The sequence below is a fragment of the Periplaneta americana genome, chromosome 15, assembly GCF_040183065.1.
Source record: "Periplaneta americana isolate PAMFEO1 chromosome 15, P.americana_PAMFEO1_priV1, whole genome shotgun sequence".
NCBI lineage: Eukaryota > Metazoa > Arthropoda > Insecta > Blattodea > Blattidae > Periplaneta > Periplaneta americana.
Window position 1 is genome coordinate 96,971,099 of NC_091131.1, and position 22,588 is coordinate 96,993,686.

Genomic DNA, 22,588 nt, shown 5'->3' on the forward strand with positions numbered 1-22,588 from the left:
AGAAAACAAAAAGATGAAAGTTAATTAATTATTACAATCTTTTGTGGCTATAATATATATTTTTTTTAGTAAACGACGCAAAGTATATCTCCGTAATTTATGTTCCAACAGTAAGAGGTCTTAGATGATTATCGTCACGAAGTTGGTAGCCGTGTTAAGGTATTCTTCCACTTTTTTTTTTTCCTTTCAATTCTTTTTATTATTATGAAAGATCTAATACTAGACAATGACGAAGCTAAAGAAGAACTCCAGTTAATGGTTTATGCAAATTAAATACGGCCTTAAAAATTAATCTGGTAGCTGCTGCTGTTCCTTTAGCAAAGAAGTGTTTTCTATCTTGTACTTTATTAAAGAAGAACATATTAAAATACTTGTGTTGGGCTGTGTTTTGTGTGCAGGTATACAGACAATGCACGATGGATGGATGCAGCTTTGAGAGTTCGAAGAACCTGACAACTCCTGTTGCTCGGTCAATCCAGTAAGAATGGGACGGCTCGGCTTGACAAGTCGATACCTATCGACTACGGCCAAATTAAACCCTCTCAACCGGAGTAACCAGTAGTGTCCAAATTTATCCTGCATAAATGTAATTAACAGTTTTTAAAACATCATTTTAAACTACTTTTTTTCACTTCAATTCCATTACTTCTTTCCTTCCGTCCCTTCTTTTTGCCTGTTTATCTTTTCGTTATTATGTTTACCCTTTTATTGCTTTTCTCTTTCATTAATTCATTCATTCTTTGTTTCTGTCTTTTTTCTTCCATGATATATATATATATTTTTTTTTCCCTATGTTTCTTTCTTCTACCCTTTCTCTTTCTTCGTCGACCTTCTCTCTTTTCTCCTCAATTCCTTCTTTCTAATTTTTCTCCTATTCTTTTCGCTTCTTTCTTTCATTCCATTCTCCTTTTCATCCTTTCCGTTTTCTTGCTTCTTTCTTACTCTTTCTTCCTACATTCGTTTCCTTTTATCTATTCTTCTTCTACTTTTTCTTTTCCTCTTTTCTTCAATCCACTCCTATATCATATCGTTTCTTTCCTTCTTCCTCTTCTTGTTCCATTTCTTATAATAATTTTTCCTTCTGTTATCTATTAACGTGAAAACATCTTATGCGACAACTATAAAGTAAGTCTTTAAGATATGCAACGAAAAATGCACAACAATCAAACACATAGGGGTGGAGACAGAGTGAATTATAATGGTAGGTGGAGTAATTACCTTGTGCCTCCATGTTAATTATACAATCAGTGCACTCATTAGAACCAAGTACCCAGCTGCTGAAGCCGTTAGCACTGTAGACAACAATTTATTTATTTACTTTTTCAAAAACGTATTATAAATTTATAAGAGAGCAGACTTTTAAAATTTTTTTTTTGGCTATATTGTGTGTTCAGCATTTTGAATGTATATATAATACTACTATTAAAATTTACAATACTTTTAATCTTACATTATGGGCGTACGCAAGAGCTTGGAGAGGTTAGACCGCTCGACAGATATCAATATTGGTGGCGAAGTCAATTGCCGAAGAAGGCGAATTCAATGAACAAAGTGAACATCGATAATTTAGAAGAATAAGTTAAGAAAAGCAAGGGAAACAATTTTGAGAGAAAGGATTAGATCTGTGGCCCCTTGCTTTTAGGTATCATCCAGACATTTGTCTTAGCACTTGTGATAAATCATAAAAACCAAGGATAAGTTGTCCTGACGACAAGCCAAGTGGCTTACTGTGCGACTCTAATGAACTGTCGAGACCAATCGATCTTTTTTAGTGAGTTCTCACTTTACTGATATAACATACAAATTTAAAATTCATTTTATACTACAGTAACAATATTAAGATTAAATACAAATACGTTATATCGTCCGCAGCACAGTGCCATTATTTAAACGGAAAATTCGTTACGGAAGACAGACCGCTGACATCTTAGAAATGAGGGGTTCAACATGCCATGTGGTAATTACAATTCTATAGGTCATGAAGACAACAAATTATTCCCAGTTTTACTTTTATTTCAGAGAAAGCCACGCTCAGAATTTTATAGCTCTTTAAAATCCATCACCCTGGGCCGGGTTTAATCCGTGAACCTATGATTCACCGGCTGTAGGCCACCGAGAACGACTATAGACGATGATAATTAATAGCACAGTGATTATGGAGTATTAATATTATTAAACTTGAAGGTGCAGTCGAAATACCATATTGCGTTCGGAGTTCAGAAAACATCGTTAGGTATCTAGGCGTCTTCTTAGCGGACGCCCCCACCTCTTTATAATACAGAATGATTTATATAGAACTGACACATTTCTTTCTTTAATTATTCCGTTGGAAATTCATTCAATGACCCAATTTTAGCACCAAATTAAGCAGAATGTTCTGGAGTTTCGATTCCTTGTCACTAGATGCGCAGATGTTTATGTTTTATTCCTATTGTTGGCAGCACTGACCCAATTTTAGCACCAAATTAAGCACAATGTTCTGGAGTTTCCATTCCTTGTCACTAGATGCGCAGATGTTTATGTTTTATTCCTATTGTTGGCAGCACTAGATGCGCAGATGTTTATGTTTTATTCCTATTGTTGGCAGCTGTTTTCGACATTTTGTGTCAACGTGAAAATGCAGTACACATTAAATCAACGACTCTTCCTTGTGAAGCAATACTAGATTACGAATTCAATTACAGCTACTCAAAGGGCATACCAGAGAGAATTTGGTGTTCGCAATCCTCCCAAAAGAAACACAATACTGGGACTGGTAAACAAATTGGAAACAACTGGATCTCTGGTGAGTGAAAAGGGCAAGCATCGTTCATCTAGGCTTCCCACGGTTGTTGTTGACGTAAGAGCACGACTGGAGCAAATAAATAATTAAGACGTTTGTCGCAGGAGACAGGGTACATCTACTCAATGTGTCAGAGAGCCTAAAGCCATATAGGGTTACGGTTGTTCATCAGCTACAGGAACCAGATAAGGATAAAAGATTGAATTATTGTCGTTGGTTTCAAACGTTCATTGTGCAAAATCCTGCCATATTGTCCATCACATGGTTCACAGATGAAGCATGGTTCCATTTATCCGGGTATGTGACGACCGAATAATTTCCAGGAACCTGTGGCCACCGAGATCTCCGGATTTGACAACGCCGGACTTCTTTCTATGGGGTTACTTAAAAGACAGGGTTTACGCCACACGTCCCCAGACATTGGACGATCTGAAGCACAACATCACACAGGAGATTGAAGCTAACAACAGAGTCCTCCAACGAGTGGCCAGTAACATGGAACGACGTGTTGAGTTGTGCCTTATGCAGCATGGAGGACATTTTCAACATTTTCTATAAAGGTAAATAATCTCCCAAAATTCCTCTACATTTTAGGTATAATAAGTTGTCGCTAGCACAATTCGTTTTGAAACAATTAATGAAAGAAACGTGTCAGGTCTATATAAATCACTCTGTATAATTAAAATACGGTAAGTTATTTATATATTTCCTAACGTTTATAAAATAACAAAAGTACAGTCTCACTCGTTTGGATATGAATAATATTAATTTATTATTATAAACCTATTATGACAGTAGAAACAATTTCTTGCTGGTTATATTATGATTAAAAGATGGGAGTTTCCATAATATATGACAATCAACAATGCATAATCTGAAAGGACAGATGAAAATCGTAGATGATTAAAATGGCTACTACAAATCAACAGCGGGCACAATGTGTTCTCTGGTATGCTAAATTTGAGAGTATTAAAATAGTTCAAAAGGACTTTCGACATGAGTATGGTGTGCGTACTATACCTAAACACAATTCCATAATGTTTTGGTATCGAAAATGTGCAAAAACAGGTTCTGTGTTAAAAAAAAAAAACATGCAGGAGGTCGCAGGCGAAACCCAGTACGAGAAGCAGCTATCTCTTCACTTGGCCCCCAAACTCCCCTGATCTAACCCCTCCTGACTTCTTCGTGTGGGGTTTTGTTAAAGACATTGTCTATTCACAGAAACCCAGGAACATTGATGATCTGAGAGTAAAAATTACTCAGGCTTTTCAACAAATCACCCCTCTTATGTTACAACGGACATGGGCTGAATTGCATCACCGTTATGAGCTGTTCAGGGTGCGCAATGGAGACATGTTGAGCTCCGAGGAATCTCCCATCTTTCAGTGTTGTATGCACAAAGTTGCAACAAATAAAGTTCAGTAGTAAATGTTTTACGGTGTTTTTATTGTATCCATACCCAAACGGATCACTCTATATATCTATTTCACTTATTCAGTTATTTGAAATACAAGTGAATTAATATGTTATAAGTCATTCATCTTGTTCTGAAGGGAAAAGAACCTCGTAGTCAGAAATATTTTCAATTAAAATAAATTATAAGCGTACAAAGCGTTTATATTAAAAAAAATGCTTAGTTACAGTATTTAGATTTAGTGTCATAGTAGCCTACATGAATCGTGGGGAAGTTGCAGAATAAGAATAGCAGGGAAAACGAAGTAACTGATGAAAATCTGTTCATAATAACCTTTTTGCTTCAAATTTCAGTAGGAATTAATACAGGGCGATTCTAAAATCTTTACCTAGTTTCGGAGGTTGATAGAACAGTAACCATGACAGATACAGCAGAAACGCTTCTATCAGTGGATATAGTATCGCTCCAAGTTTCGTACATACCTTACAGGTGCTCCATATGTTCAAGCGGCAGACATCAACCCTGTAGTCAAGCTCCTGCCACACACGTCCCATCATCTGTCGGTCGATAGTGACTGCATGCGTGGAAAAGGGGGAAGAATACATGATCTTTGACATAATTCCATAAAAAATGATATGCGGTTAGGTTAGGTAACAATGGGGGCCACGGAAGAAGAGGAGAGTCATCTCGAGAAGCACGTCCAATCCATCGACGTGGAATTTCAGCACCAAGGTAATGACGGACGGCATGATGAAAATGAGGTGGAGCCCCATCTTAGTGATAACTGAAGTCCTGGCTATCTGCTTGTAATAATTGTGGCATTAACAGCTATTGTATTGTGTAATGTTTATGATTTTATTGTGTATTGTTTATCATTTTATTGTGTATTGTTTATATTGTGTATACCACTGCCACCGGGTGCTTGCCCAGTTGCAGTGTAAATAAATACATACATATTCAAGTGTGTCCAGGTACACTGGACCGATAACAGTTTGCTCCGCAAAGAAAAATGGGCCATACGACTAAACCTTTAAATAAGAAACAGCACTAAAGACAATCTACTTTAGGGAATCACAGAATCACAATGTGAGGGTTCAAACATACAACCAGTTTCTTTAAGCTTGTTGTACCATGCATGAATTATTTTGATTAGAAGTGGTTCCTGGTGGTATTTCGTATGAAATCGTCGTTGTACCGTCACAACTGACTCATATTTAGCAAATTCTAACACGTAGAACGCTTTGTTTTCACCAGTGAACGCTATGTTTTCGTTATGACTACCCTCTAGCGGCTAAGTCTACAAGTACGCCATAGTGCCTATTACGAATATAAACTTGGAGAGATACTCTATCCACTGAAATAAGCTTTTCCGCTGTATCTGCCATCGACTTCCAAACCCAGGTAACGACTTTAGAATCGTCCCGTGTAAGTTAGAAGGCAATATGAAAAGAAGAAGATAAGCAAGATAGAAACATATGATAGGAGACTGAATGAACAAGAGAGAAACAAAAGATACAATAAAAAAGACTAAATTTAAAGACAGAAACAAGAAAAAGAATATAGCAGAAAAATGAAAGCCGGAAATGAGGAGTATATACACAAAAAGAAAGAAGAAAAAGAGAAAAGCAGAATTCAGAAAAGAAATAAAATAGAGAAAGTAAAAAACAGAGGAAAAAATAGACAAAGGAATAAAATAGAAAGAGATAGAAGGCAGAAATAAATAAGAAAAATAAAGAGTAAAAAGAAGATAACAGAAGGGCAAAGAGTAAGAAAGAAAGGAAAAGACATACACAGTGATGTGAAATTGGTAATGATTACTCATATCAAACTGGAAAATAAATAAATAAATGAATATTTGTTTTTTCATTGTTTGCACTTGGGATTTAATTCCCGCTTTGAGAGAGATTACAATCACTGAAAATAACAATTTTAAACTAATTTATCGTCCACTTTATATGACAATAATAGCATATTTTAAAATGTTACTAACAAAAGCATCTGTTAATTAAATTGTGATTAGCATCTGGCACGACTTATTGTTAAGAGAGTCACATCAACTTTTATGCTACTGTTCCTGTAAAACATTAAGCCAGCCAGCAGCGATGATAATCTAATGCACAAAAAACTTGTCTCATCATACCAAGTACAGGAGCATTTTCAGAATTAGAAATTAACTACTTATTATAATTACGTAATGTAATTAACCCATTTATGCACGAGCCATGTTCTTCTGAAGACTTTCCGTAAATTATTAAGGACACTCTAGTAATCTAGTTGTGTAATGTAAAAAAAAGAAATTCTTATGTTCTTGAAGCTTTTGACTTAAAGTTGTAGCTATGATACAACTGTTCAAGCGAAATAAAAAGCATGCACAAAGTCGAAATGCCACTGCGGATATGCCCAGGGATATGGTGAGCAACGAAATAAGTGAAGAAATCAATAATGAGAGAAGTTAATCCAGCAGGAAATCTTACAAAATCAAAAGGGGAAAATGTCCTTAAAAAGTCGTACGTGAATAAGTTCCCCAAAGGAGAACTCAAATACAAAGTGATGCTTCATTTCTCATCATATAGACTTGAAGACTAAATATCATCATCATCATCATCATCATCATCATCATCATCATGTGAGGCGAACCCTATCACTACGTTCATCTGATTGAACCATTACACTGATCGCCGCCCAGGGCATTCAAAACTAACACACCTTGACTATGCTAAGGTTCGCTGAGTATCCAGGTTTCGATGCAGACGATACCGCTCGTCCCTAGACCAAGCCTCTCGGTAGTCGCTAGTTAGCGAGCGGTAAATGCTATGGAATAATGATGCAATGAAGATCGGACGAAATTGTGTCGATGCCTAGTGGAAAAACGGGAGCACTCCAAGAAAAACCCCAACTGCGTCCTTATTCGCAACAAGTATCACTATGGATTTTTCAATATAAAGTCCTAGGCCTAACTGGGACTCAAACTAGAATAGACAGGAGGAATGGCTGATGGTCTAGACCACGATCGTAGCCTGCGTAGCAACTGTAGACTATATAAGGGTATAATATTGTTATATACCATCTTCATATATCAAATCGCACTGGATTACTGCCTGCAAAGCCACCGGCTGAGACGCCTGCCTCCCGACCAGAAGTTGCGCCAGGGGCGCGGGTTCGATTCTCGCTTGGTCGATTACCTGGTTGGGTTTTTTCGAGGTTTTCCCCAACCATAAAGCGAATGTCAGGTAATCTATGGCGAATCCTCGGCCTCATCTCGCCAAATATTATCTCGCTATCACCAATCCCATCGACACTAAATAACCGTGTAGGTAATGCAGCGTTATTAAATAACCAACTAAAAAACCTAATCTCCAATTTTTATATTTCCATTTCGTGACATAATCATATACTTTGTCTTTTCGGGATTTACTTCCAAACCTATTGCTTTACTTGCTTCAAGTAAAATTTCCGTGTTTTCCCTAATTTTTTGTGGATTTTCTCCTAACATATTCACGTCATCCGCATTGACAAGAAGCTGATGTAACCCGTTCAATTCCAAATCCTGTCTGTTATCCTGAACTTTCCTAATAGCATATTCTAGAGCGAAGTTAAAAAGTAGAGGTGATAGTGCATCTCCTTGCTTAAGCCCGCAGTGAATTGGAAAAGCATCAGACATGATCGTATAATGGTCATCCTTTTTCAATAGCGTCTATTACAATTAGGCCTAGTTTGCTATTTAATTTCCTTTTATTTCCTAATACTAAAGATACATTCTTTCTCACACAATTAATTTATGCATACTCAAACATCGTATATATTCAAACAGATACTCATCGGAAAGAATGAAAGTAATAGGCATAAGTTTACATTGCCTCTAAGGAGTAAAAAAAATAAAAATACAAAACTACCAACACCAATATTGATGTTGGTATTTAGCACACATTTTGGCAATTTTATTAAAATGGCTTGCGGACCACCTTCGCGAGCGTGGACAGCTGCAATGAAGTCGATTTACCTTGGAGCTAAATTTATTTCCCTTCTCTCAATGTCTTTAGCCCCGCAGTGAGGCGACGACCTCCTCGACAGGAACAGGAGGGTCTGATATCATCGCAACCAAAAGTGACATGCGGGAGCAAATCACCGCGCGCCCCTGGTCGATAAACGCAACCCACGGTCTATCAGCCATAACCGGCTTTAGAAATATCTTACTGTAGATTTTTGTGTCGACGATCTCAGACTGGTAGCAAATTTTTGCAAAATGAGTGGGTAATTAAAGATACGGGATCACTATCTGTACTAATATAAATCAGATCTTAGATTACAGCATTGTGAAGCAAACTTTCTCAAAGAAGAAATTTCACACACGAACTACAGAAAATACCGCTAATTCATAAGCAACTCGTATTGTAGTACTATTATGCATGTTGTCTGTGTACTTAGATTTCTTCTAAACTACTGCATCTACTCATCTACGAGTCAATTTAATTATATTTACGAGAGATAGCCTAATTTTAATCAAAGAAACAAATATTTATTTTAAATAAAAAAGACAACATTTCTATGCACTCCACACGTATTTTCCCCACATAAGATGAATATATAAGTATACGAAATACACAACTCTGTATGTTTCCTAACAAGTTCTGGGAATACTGATTATTATATAGAGAATTAGTTCTTATTTTAGTAATCCAAACATTCTATGGGCTAACAGAGTTAACCGCAACCATTAGTGAAGATAACTTTCATTTCAAATTGTAGTGAGAAGTAGCCCTCTCCTTTAAGATAAAATTATTTCCTGAAGGAATAGATAAAAGAAATCATAGACTATGTTGTTGATGTAGGTCTTAAAACATTCCAGTACCAGTATCATGCAGATATTTAATTAATTGCATATTTTATTATATAAATGCTTTACGGTTGCAAAAAATTATGCAATTTTAATATTATTTTACAGGTAATTATTAGATATTTTAATATTCTATAAAGTGTAATGTATGTACATTGAGCATTAAAAGTTTTGTTCATTTAGCTTTTATAGTAGCCGAGATATAAAAAAATGAATTTCACTAAATTTTTGCAGGCCAATGGTGTATCTTCCTCTTTAAACCATTTGTTAATCTGAGATCAAAGCAAAGTCTACATAATGTACACCCTAACATTATGTCACTTTTAAATGCTGATTTTGTAAATAAAAACAACAGTGGAAAAAACTTTTAAATATACGCCTATGGTTTGTAAATGAAGTCAAATATATTTTTTTCTATGATTTATTACATCATACACAGCGCACCCTTTAATAACGTAGGTCGATCGAGCGGCGCGCGACCGGCACGAAGGCCATGCAACACGCGGCAAACCGCCTCCCGCACGCTTGACATTGCAGTTTAGTCTCTCTGTAGGAGTGAATGTGTTGACTGTAGATTGCGTATTATTCTTCTGAGTGTGTTAGTGAAGAGTTTAGATTTAGATTTAAGAGTGGTCTTTTGCTGCTGTTGCTATGTGGAACGGTAACATTAGGAAATTTTCTTGAAAATTGTCTTTTTTTAGCTTTCTGCAACCGCTCGTTTTCTGTAAGTCTCTAGTATGAAAATCCTTTGCTTTAATGTAAATTTGTGTGGTGCCATGTGAGCAAGCTAATCTAAACACCTCACTAACATAATCAGAAGAATAACACGCAATCTAACGCCAACACAACTACTCCTAAATCTAAAAACTTCGTTAACACAATTAGATGAGTGCCGAGCTTGCGGGAGACAGTTTCCCGCTTGTTGCATGGCTTCGTGCCGGTCCCGTGCCGCCCGGTCGACCTATATTATGTTCTAAAGTTCTGTATCTCATTCATTCATTCATTCATACCTTCACTTATTTATTCATCCGTCCATCCATCCATTAATTCGATTATTTTGCCATTCTACCCATTAATTCACTAATTTATCAATCCATCCATTAATTTATTAGATTGTTCGTTCATCCATTCATCCATCTATTCATTCAAGCATTCATTGAATCCATCGATTCATCCATTCAATAATCCATCTATACTATCCGTCCCATCTACTCAATCCGTGTAATCCAGTTATCTAACAAATCTATCCATTCACCAATTCTGTTCGTCACATCCTACTCATAAAATTCATCCATCCATTCTATTTATTTATTCATTCAATCTATTCACTTAACCATTTAACTCTATCCATTTATCCATTCAATTCTTCCATTCATCCATCAAATCAATCAATTCACTCATCTATCCATCTTATCCTATCCGTCCGATTAATTTGTTTTTATTTCCTCCTTCCTTCCGTTTTGAATAATAATTATTTCTTAGTATAAATATATGCTTCATGCAAACGTGCGAGTCTCTGCGTGCGTTCGAATATGACGTCAGCGCGTGTATGCCTGCCGACCAAGGCAATAGAGACCGAATATAAATTATAATGTAAGATTATGGTTATTTAACATATACAGGCATGTAACTGATAACATGAGAACTGTTACGAAATACACAAAATGTATAAAATAAGATTCTTTGTTACTTAGTGTAAATATTTAATGTTAGAACGATTTGCCTTTCTCAGTAAGGTCTGCCAAACTGATTTCAATGGAGAAATAGTGTTGTCCAGCTTTTTGAAGTTCTGCTCCCCTAATGTGCCCCCCCCCCAACCTAATTGACCTAAGTTCTGAACTGTCAGTCAAGTTACAGCGAGTTCAGAATATGTGCGTCAGATATGTATGCAACATCCGACGATATGATCACATATCACCCTCCTTCGCAAGTCTTTCGTGGCTCCGACTTAAAGAACGTAGAACTTTACACTCTTTGGGCCGTATTCATAGACATTTTTAGCGCGGGCTTCCGGTGGATGATTAGCGTTTTTCGTATTCATAAACCAGTGTTAGCGATAGGATATGATTTGAATTCTGTACTAGTAACCAGAGGATAGCCGGGGCTAGCTTAGTACGCTCGTAGCGCGTGCTGCGAAATGTCTATGAATAGCACCCTAAGTCTTTACTCTTTCGAATTCTGCACACTTCAACACCAAATTACCTTTCGTCTCGTTTCTCTTATCTATACTCTAACCACGACGTAAATACCAGATCACTTATCTGTGGCGCGTTAAGTATACCTCTTCATAGAACATCTCGTTATTCATCTTTTACAGTATCCACCTCGCGACAATGGAATTCCCTGTCACAAAGTATTAGTGGCTGCAAGATAATAAACACTTTTAAAAGATAACTTTGTTAGCATTTCACTCCAATCATACTGACTTAAACTATCACTGTCTACATTGTTACTCCTTCCTTTAGACATGCATCCTGATAGTGCTGTATTTTCAAAATTGTCTCATAATAATCTCTTTCTATTATCTAACATTATTTGAAATATATTAACATTCTATGTATTTTAGCTTAATTCTGCTATATAGTTTGTATTTCAGTGTTTAATTAATAGTTCATAGTATTTTGTTGTTTAATTTGTAAATAACTCTTGTATACATGTAGCTCTTATCTAAATCAAATTGTTGAATTGTTTATAAGTTCATACATAATATGTATGTATACTTTTTGCTGGTTGAGTGGAAGAGAAGACCTTACGGCCTTAACTCTGCCAGCTAAAATAAATCATTATTATTATTATTATTATTATTATTATTATTATTATTATTATTATTATTATTATTATTATTATTATTATTATAGGTCAGTTTCTGTCAGATGCGTTTCCAATTCACTGTGGGATAAAGCAAGGAGATGCACTATCACCTTTACTTTTTAATTTTGCTCTAGAGTATGCCATTAGGAAAGTCCTGGATAACAGAGAGGGCTTGGAATTGAACGGGTTACATCAGCTGCTTGTCTATGCGGATGACGTGAATATCTTAGGAGAAAATCCCCAAACGATTAGGAAAAACACGGGAATTTTACTGGAAGCAAGTAAAGAGATAGGTGTGGAAGTAAATCCCGAAAAGACAAAGTATATGATTATGTCTCGTGACGGGAATATTCTACAAAAATGGAAATATAAAAATTGGAAATTTATCTTTTGAAGAGGTGGAAAAGTTCAAATATCTTGGAGCAACTGTAACAAATATACTCGGAAGGAAATTAAACACAGAATAAATATGGGAAATGCCTGTTATTATTCGGTTGAGAAGCTTTATCTCCAGTCTGCTGTCAAAAAATCTGAAAGTTAGAATTTATAAAACTGTTATATTACCGGTTGTTCTTTATGTTTGTGAAACTTGGACTCTCACTTTGAGAGAGGAACATAGGTTAAGGGTGTTTGAGAATAAGGTGCTTAGGAAAATATTTGGGGCTAAGCGGGATGAAGTTACAGGAGAATGGAGAACGTTACACAACGCAGAACTGCACGCATTGTATTCTTCACCTGACATAATTAGGAACATTAAATCCAGACGTTTGAGATGGGCAGGGCATGTAGCACGTATGGGTGAATCCAGAAATGCATATAGAGTGTTAGTTGGGAGGCCGGAGGGAAAAAGATCTTTATTGAGGCCGAGATGTAGATGGGAAGATAATATTAAAATGGATTTGAGGGAAGTGAGATATGATGATAGAGAATGGATTAATCTTGCTCAGGATTATTATTATTATTAACCTAGAAAATATGCTGGCACCGCCACTGTGCTGGGTAGGCAAAGAAAAAGTTTATATGTGAATACAGAAGCGTTATGAGGGTTAGAGTGAATGGTCCTTAATAAATCTTGCAGGCAAGGAGGCAGGAGAAGGGCACTCCGTGTGGGGCGGCGAGAGTGAGCGGTGGCAATCACAGACACGTCGAACACGGCGTGGCAGCCAGAAGGAACCCCCAAACAAACACGACGAGGAGCGAGATAGCGAATGACAGACAAGATGGCAAAAAAACACGTGACACGACAGAAAGAGAGAAAAGATTAATTTCCATTCTCCATATTTCCATTTCTGACATCGTGGCCTCTCATATACAGAGTTGATTGGCCTTGATTTTCATCTCTCGTTTGCATAATGCATTATATACGTTAAATACATATAGAGAGAATGCAAACTACAAAAAACAAAAATAAAATCTACAAAAGAATAAAAAGAGATATAAACAAGACTTCGTCAAAATCACATATCGCGTAAAAAAGATAAAGGCTGCAAAACAAAAGAAAACAACTGATGATACTTTATACAAAAAATTCCATCCTTCATTGTATGTAGAAGGACGACGAAGAGGGATTGTGTAACGCATTTCGCCATTACGAGTAATGGCTACCAGAACACAGTGAAACGAAGTTCACTCCTTGCGGGGACTGTAAAAACCGTCAGCTCATTTTGTTTCTAAAGTACTACTAATAAATTAGTCCAGGGCTGTCCACTACGATTCAGACCATGAAGAATTACTAACGAGGTCGTACAAATGGGACGGCATTAAACTCTTGATATTCGGTATTTACTATTTAGCAGGCCACGATACACAAATCAATTAAAGCGAAGCTTTGGTTAGGTCGAGGTTTAAATCTCGCTTCATACGCGGATATTTATCAATTTCTAGTGCAATTTTCTATGTTGGATTAGGATTAAAAAGTCTGAAGTCGTGCTGATCCCACTCTTCCAATCTGTCTAGTGTCTAAGGTTAAAATTGTCCGTAAAAAGTACAAAGTTAGGGAAAACGTAAAACGCATTAGCAGAGAAGAAGATATGTTTTTTTACGAATTCAGACACTCATGGTGGTTAGTAGAGGGCGGATCTGTGTGCAGTTAGAAAACGAAACAGGTTAGACGCGACGCGAGTAGTAGCAACACAGTCCATGCATAGACCTACGTCATACATACAACGCGAACAGTAGCAACCCAGTCCATGCATAGACCTACGTCATACATACAACGCGAACAGTAGCAACCCAGTCCAAGCATAGACCTACGTAATACATACAACGCGAACAGTAGCAACCCAGTCCATGCATAGACCTACGTCATACATACAACGCGAACAGTAGCAACCCAGTCCATGCATAGACCTACGTCATACATACAACGCGAACAGTAGCAACCCAGTCCATGCATAGACCTACGTCATACATACAACGCGAACAGTAGCAACCCAGTCCATGCATACTAACCTTGAGGGACAACGCAAACAGATCCGCCCTCTAGTGATAAGGTAACGAAGAATAATTCGAATTATCGCTCTGTTGTCGCCGACGTTTCAGATCTATTTGCAGGTTTCATCATTAGGATCGTGTCGCAGAAGGTTCATCTACTCTGTTATGTCCGCTATATCTGACTAGCTCAAACAGGAATGAGTAAACAGTCCTAAGAATATCGTTATCATTCTTCACAAATTTAGACCTTCAGTGGCCTGTTTCGTTCTATAATTAAAAGTTTCATCTTTTCAGTGATCTGCCTAATCTGCTTTCACTTTCAGGATGGTACTGAAGCAATATTTTGTGGTATATAGGCCTATCTTCTTGCATACGGTAACATGCTGTTTTAATTATTTATGTAATTTCGAAACTTTTCCCATTACCGGTATTAATGTAATTTCTAATTATTTTAAAATAGTTTCATTCCCCTTATGGGCCATCAATGTACCCCAAAGTTCTTACCTCGTAAACCAGAAGGAAGTAAATCTAAAATCTTCATTTTGAGATATGGCGAAATGCATGTTCCATTTTGCATACACCTTTATGACTTACTTGCTTTGAATATCAAAATATATAATATGCAACTATACATTCCTGGAATTCGGGAATATCAACATCAAAACAAACATTTAATACTGTAAATGAATCAACCATAACTTTAAAATTCATGTCTTGGCGCTTAATTCCATTTCCTAGAAAATACAATTTCGGTTGCAACCAATCTTTTTTTTTTCTATTTCGCTTCCTAATTGTCCAAATTTTGTTGCCATAATATTATTATGTTGTAAGTTTTATAAGCGGAATTGTAAGTGGAGGAAATTTCATTTGAAACTTTATCATCCAACGGTATAGGTCAGTCGGCTGAGATACTTGCCCACCGATCCGAAGTGACGCTCGGGCGTGGTTTCGATTCCCGCTTGGACTGATTACCTGGTTGGTTTTTTTTTTTTTCAAGGTTTCTCCCAACCCTAAGGCAAATGTCAGGTAACCTAAGGCCTCATATCGCCAAATATCATCTCGCTATCACCAATATCGACGCTAAGTAACCTACTAGTTGGTATAGCATCGCTAAATAACTAGCTAAGAAAACCTTATCCATAAGGCTGAAGGTGGCAGCGATACCAGCTACAGACCTGTTCTGGGGATAATAAAATTTATTTCTATTCTTCAATGAATTTAGGCTCGTTAAATAAAATTCTGGAACCAATAAATCAAATTCAAAAATCGATCGGCTAAAAGTAGGCTATATTTCAAACAATATGTGGTTAATATTCTGAAGTATCGAAAACGTAGCTATAGGATAAAACGCCGAAAAGATCTTAATGTTCCAAATATGTCAAAATGTCTAACGATACCAGTATGATTCCTAGCAATATCATTATATTATTATCTGGTGACGGCAATTTATTCAGCACCTGCAGAACCAACAGTGTGAAACGCAAGGGCTTGTTACCAAGTAAAGGCAACCGTCTTAATGTTAAACAGTCGTAAGTAAAAATACTTATAAATCAACAGCGAATGTCAAATCTTGTATCACGTTACCAAGAGTGTAAGGACAATAATGAGATCCCAAGATATTTAATAGCCACTTCATGTCATTTGGAATTGTACAACAACCCGTAGACCGACAACCGTGAATAAGAGGGCAACCATGATTATACTCCACACATTCATATTCCTTTTACAAATATTCTTGTCTAAGATTCTGAACAATTAAATATTGTTTGATTATGGATCTTGGAGATGACGATTAATTTACATCCATTAGTGAAATATATAGGGTGTTAAAAAAGTATTCCATATTTTGAGAGAAGGTAGTAAGTATACACTAAAAAGAAGTCTAACAAACACGGGTCTTAAAACTCATACCTTAAGAGCTATGAGCACATGTTCACCATCGCTATTGTGAAATGCAAAAATGTTGTTTACAGATAAGACTGGTTTCACGAGAGATAGGATTGTTAATTTCCATAATAAACATATATGGGCTAATGAAAATCCTCTCCCAGTTGAAGAAGCAAGACATCAGTACCGATTTTCAATTTATGTATGGGCGGGAATTATTGGCAATAAACCTTACATACTATCAAATAGAGTGCAATATACCATCATTTCATAGAAACGAATTGCCTGTCTTGCTGGAAGAAGTATCATAGCTTCAAAGGCTAGAGTTGTGGTCATGCATGATGGAGCACAGGCCCATTTTGACCGAAGTGTCCGAGAACACCTAACACAGACATTTAATGGGCTATAGATTTGTAGGGAAGATACAGTACGTTGGCCTGCTCGTTCCCCTGACCTTAATCCCTTGGATTTTCGGTTTGGGGACACCTGAAGGCTTTGGTGTATGCAACACCGATCAATGATGTACAAGCACTACAGGAGCGCGCCATCAATGGCTGCCAGCACATCCGAGAACAACCAGGAGTTTTTCAAAGAGCGCGTGATTTTCTAAGACGTAGGGCAGAAGGATGCAGTACTATGAATGGACATCACATTGAGCACCTCCTATACCGAAGGTGAACAAGTGCTCATAGATCTTAAGGTAAGAGTTTTAGGATTCATGTTTATTAGACTATTTTTCTTGTTTTGGTGCCTACTACCTCTTCTCAAAATATGGGATATTTTTAACACTTTGTATATTGGCAATATAGATATAAAATGAGTTACTATTTATAGATTTCCCGTTGCCATTCTACTACCGACAAATTGTCTCTAGTGGAATATAGCCCTGCGGAGAGAACATAAATTAGATTTCCAAGACAAGTTAAAAGCTAGTTTTCTTTGACTACTTTATTGGGTATTTACCATAAATTTTCTGTATGTGGTACAATGGAATTACAGTACTATGTTTCAGCTAAATCGGTTTGTTGAAGAGCCGCTGATATGGGTCTACGAGAAGAGAAGTAAGAAATGCAATTAATGTAATAAAGTAAATCTATCAGTCTAGCAACACTATAACAATGCATTATCCAGATCATGTTATGTGACGTAACTCGTTGCTATTGATAAGCAATAAACATCAGAATAGCGTGGCGTAACTCGTTGCTAGGCAATAATGTTACATAACTCGTTGCCGTTGCTAAGCAAGAGAGTCAGAATAGCGTGACGTAACTTGTTGCTAAGCAATAATGTCACGTAACTAGGTACCGTTGCTAAGCAAGTGACTTCAGTTGTTGAAACCCGTAACGCTTTCTCCGTTTGACTTTCGATTATAAATGTTTTACGTTAAAAAATAGTTTTTCTAGTCTAAATAGTGTAGGTATCACGATATAGAAAATACTCTTCTGATGCGTACGTATAAGAGAAAATTGAGCAATCTTCACACATATCGTAAGAAATTTGACCTATTGTAATATTTAAAAATGGAACAGTTTGGAATGGAATGTAGTGGAATGGAATTTCGGGGGGCACTAAGATATATTTCTCTAAACCTCAAGCTAGGCGCGTTCATAACCCACACCGGCTGATTACACTAAAGTTCGCTTCGTACCCAGGTTTCGAGCAGACAACCCCACTCGTCTCTGGGCCAGCCCTCTCCTTGCGTCGCCAGCCGGCTTTGGAATGATGACAAAATGGAGAAATGTTGACAGAATGATATAGATACCTATACAAGAAACAAAAGAACCAAAAAAAAAAAAAAAAAAAACAACTGCGACCTTGTCCGCCAGAAGTGTCACTATGACACTATGCCTGACCGAAAATCAAACCAGGACCGCCTGCATGATAGGCTGAAGGTCTGCCACCGCAAGGGATAATGGAACAGTTTACTAACATAACAAGAAATTATTATTATTATTATTATTATTATTATTATTATTACTATTTAGTAGTAGTATATATTTTTTAGTAGTATATATTTATTTATACCTGATAGAGATAAGGCCATCAGACCTTCCCTTCCCCTTTACCAGGGGATTACAACTACAATATTAAGAATACAATTAAAATTATAATTTCAATTAATATTAAATTTACAAATGCAATACAAATCAAAGTACTAAAAGATTAACTGATTAATAAAGGCTAGACAGTTTATTGTAGAAGTTAAGAATAAAGAAAGATTTTTTTTTATTTAAGTAAAAATTAAACCTAGAATAAAATTATATAGTGATGAAATTACCGGATATTGAAATATTTTATGCTAGAATAAGATAACTTTTTACAAGAAGCCATATCTGAACGAGTCTCAATTTCTGACAAAGTGCCTAGTAAGTTTGTGTTTGAATTCAATTTTATTTCGACAGTCCCTGATGCTAGCAGGTAGCGAATTCCAGAGTCATGGCAGGGCTATTGTGGAAGAGGATGAGTTTGAGAAAGTGCGATGGGATGGTATTGGTAGTATTGTTTCATGGCGAGAGCGTGTGTTCAGATTATGGTCGGAAGAAAGGTAAGTGAAGCAAGACGACAGATACGAAGGAATAGAAGAGTTCAATATTTCGAAGAGAAGGAGAAGTGAATGTAAATTTCTTTTCTCATCTAGTTTATTGCTTCCAGGGATGAGTAATATGATCATTTGCGAACATTGCTTACAAAACGTACACAGAAATTATGAACACGTTAAAGTTTCATTTTGTTGGCGTTGGAAAGATCAGTCAGTAAAATATCGGCATAGTCAAAATCATTCTTATTATTTATTATTATTATTTATTATTATTATTATTATTATTATTATATTAAAAACTGTAAACCAATAGGAAGAACACGAGGACGAGGACAATCAAAGAAGAGACTACTGAATTGAAGCCTGAAGTGAGACCGGAACAGGTTAACAGTGGTCTAACTCCATGACAGTTAGATGATGATCATTGTCTTCAACATCCTAAAGAGGGAGGGCGAACCCTAGTGTTACATCTGAGTGAACTACCAAGCTGAACCCCCTGCCAGACACATTCCAAATCTACATCGGCTAACTACACTACGGTTCGCAGAGTATCCAGGTTTCTAACAGGCAGCAGCTTGTCCCTATACTAGCCTCCTCTTTGTGTCTCCAGGCAGCGATCGGGAAATGCTAAAGAATGATATCTGATGGAATGATATTCATGATTATCGTGAGGAAACGGAAGAACCTTGGGAAAAATCTCAACTGCGATATTGCCCGACATGAATTCTTCAACGAAAAATCCAAGACCTCACGCGGACTCGAACCAAGACCTCCAGCATGACAGGCCGACGGTCTAGACCACACATCCATCGTAGGAGCTAGGATCACAGCACAACACCAGCATGTGCAGAAAGTCATTGAAGCATTAACTGGACATTTCTTATTTGAAGTACTCCGTTTCATATTGCAAGTGGAGTGTCTCAAGCATGATTAGAAGCTGTCCACGGGCAAATTTATTCATACTTAAGACTTAATAGACACTTCATACTTCAGAGTTCAATTAACGTAATTAAATTTACATCATAATTATTAACGACGTCCAACTTAAAAGTAATTATATAATTCTGAAATAAAACGGTGAAAGACGTCCAATCCGTAGAAAGTTATAATTTCGACTAACGCACTGATCAATTATGTAAACCATGCTGTAAACAACACGTAACACCTTGCGAGAAGGCCGCTAAGCATTTCCTGCTCTTGTGAGGTCTTCACTTTAATTTACTAGAATAAGGCAATAAACTCGCAACTTAATTTAAATTATTTAAGTTGTTTCCAGTCCCTCGCAGTACCTGAAGTAGTGGTAATATATTGAGCTGAAATTGGAACAGTCGTGGGTTCGATTTCCAACGGAGAAGTATAAATTAATTTACCCTTCATTGAACGAACAAACGAAGAAATGGATGGATGGATGGATGGATGGATGGGTGGATGGGTGGATGGATGGATGGTTACCAACTAGCCGGCATTTCACCGATACGGTCGGAAATTTTGGAGGATCTCAACATAAAATCTATGGTTGTATCAACCCCTTACAGAACCTACTTGTGGTCGGTAATTATATTAAATGAGTTTGAGAACTTGTAATAACAGCTTTCATCATAATTATATGCTAAAAGGGATTTTTCTCTATTTCGTGGGACATTTTAATCTTTAATTCAGAGCAGCTAAAGATAATATGGGAATTTTCAAGTATTCTTCAGCCTAAATGGTTGTACATCAAAAGTGGAAGCAATTTTAAGTCATTAGACAAAAACTAAAGCTACAACTAGATGAAGATGTACTCTATGATGAACTGTGCTTGTTAAATGACGTGGATTCTTTCTTTATGAAAGATGAACATTTGACAAATTTTATAAAATAGTGTAAATATTTTCAGGATAGGGGTGTCTCAGAGAAATATTTACAAATAAGGATGGTAGTTCAACACGTGTTTGCTATTCCTTCAAGCAATTCTTTTGTGAAGCGTGCATTCAGTATCATGAATATCTTGTGAAATAATGTGAGAAATCATTTAAATGTGGAAATAAAATCTGAACTTTTTACCGGGGGAAATCTTAAATTTGGCTGTGGATAATTTTATCACTTTATAGCAGAAGAAAAAGAAGTTCTTAAGGCAGTGGTATCAAGCTCCAAATACAAAATCAACAAGTGAATTTTGAAACACTGAAGCAAGATTTTTCCTCAATTTATTATTATTATTATTATTATTATTATTATTATTATTATTATTATTATTATTATTATTATTATTATTATTATTATTATATTTTCTTGCCCATATCATAATATATAGTAGATTCTGTATTTAGTATTATTCATCCAAACATGAGTGTGTAAAATGGCCGGTAATTTTATTTAGCAGAGTTGGCAACCCTAACGGATGGATGGATGGATGGATGGATGGACGGATGGATGGATGGATGGATGGATGAGTGAATGAATGAATGAATGAATAAATGAATGAATGAATGAATGAACGAATGAATGAAGAGGAGGAAATGGGAAGAGAAACAATTAACGGTAAGTAATCTCACGTCTTTGCAAGGTGAGACAGAATCTATCTGAGCTCCAAGCCAGTTGGCCACTTGTGTCACTCAGGTTATAACGTTCCGTCTTAGAGAACTTAGAGAATTTTGTCTGGGAAACTCTTCTATTGAGAATGGCTACAGTCGTATAATATACAGCAGAAATTTTGGACCCAGAATATATAATGCATTAATTGGAGCTAAATCTGAACTAAGTACACTTAACACACATTACGTAGATTTAGGAAAAAAATATATTAATTATTTAATTGTTTTTCTTTTCTTAAGCTAACTGAGTTTAAAATAGTAGTCTAAAACACATATACGTTTGTAGTTTCTATAATTGTATAGATTATTACATGCTGACTGTGTTTTAATCTAAATTTGTATTTGAAAAAAATATATAAACACTGATATTTCGTCATATCATTAATTAAAACAACATTATTACTTACCAAAGTTGACTCAGTCACCACAAGTGCGAGGACGAAATAACCTAAATGTCTTTCATGATGATTTAAATAAAATTATCCATATTCAAATTAAATATCACTAATTAATAATTAGTAATTTTAGTTAACGCTATTTTTCCACAAAGATACTTCCGCTAATAACTTAAATCGTCACTCCGTACCTTGAAAGATACATCCGGCAACAAGATTACTGAGTTCAGTCACGGACACACTGAAGTTTCTTACGCGAATTCATCAGGGTCTTTTTTAACGTGTGTGCAAATTGTTATATAAACAATGGAGTAACCTGTACGAGGAACGCCATTTTTTTGGGGTATTAAAATGTAATCGAATGACGATGACTGAGCAATTGAGGAATGGAAATTGTAGGAATCTTGAAGTACTCTGAGAATACCAAACCCATAGCAGGAATAATTCACTAATATATCTTAGAATCTGCATGCAATCGAATCTCGGTCCTCTTGAACAAAAATTATATGCTTGAACTATAGTACTACGGCTTTAGATTAAAGAAAGCGTATCTTTGAATTATGTGTATAGATTTTCTCTTCTACGGAATTATACGGCAGTTGTGAATTTAGTTAAATATGAGAGAGAGAGAGAGTGAGAGAGAGAGAGACAGACAGACAGACAGACAGACAGAGCCAGAAGAAGATGCCTAGAAAGACAAAGAAAAATGAAGAAAACTTGTTAAGAATTCTTAATATTTCTCAAAATATCTTACAAGTCTTAATATTATGTAAGATCGAAATATTATACTCACTTTTTATTTTAGTTTGCAAATTTATATCATTGTGTTTTGTGATGTTAGACAAACGGAAGGTTGTATCAAATATTTGTTAAACAGGAGGCAGATTATAATTATAATAATAATAATAATAATAATAATA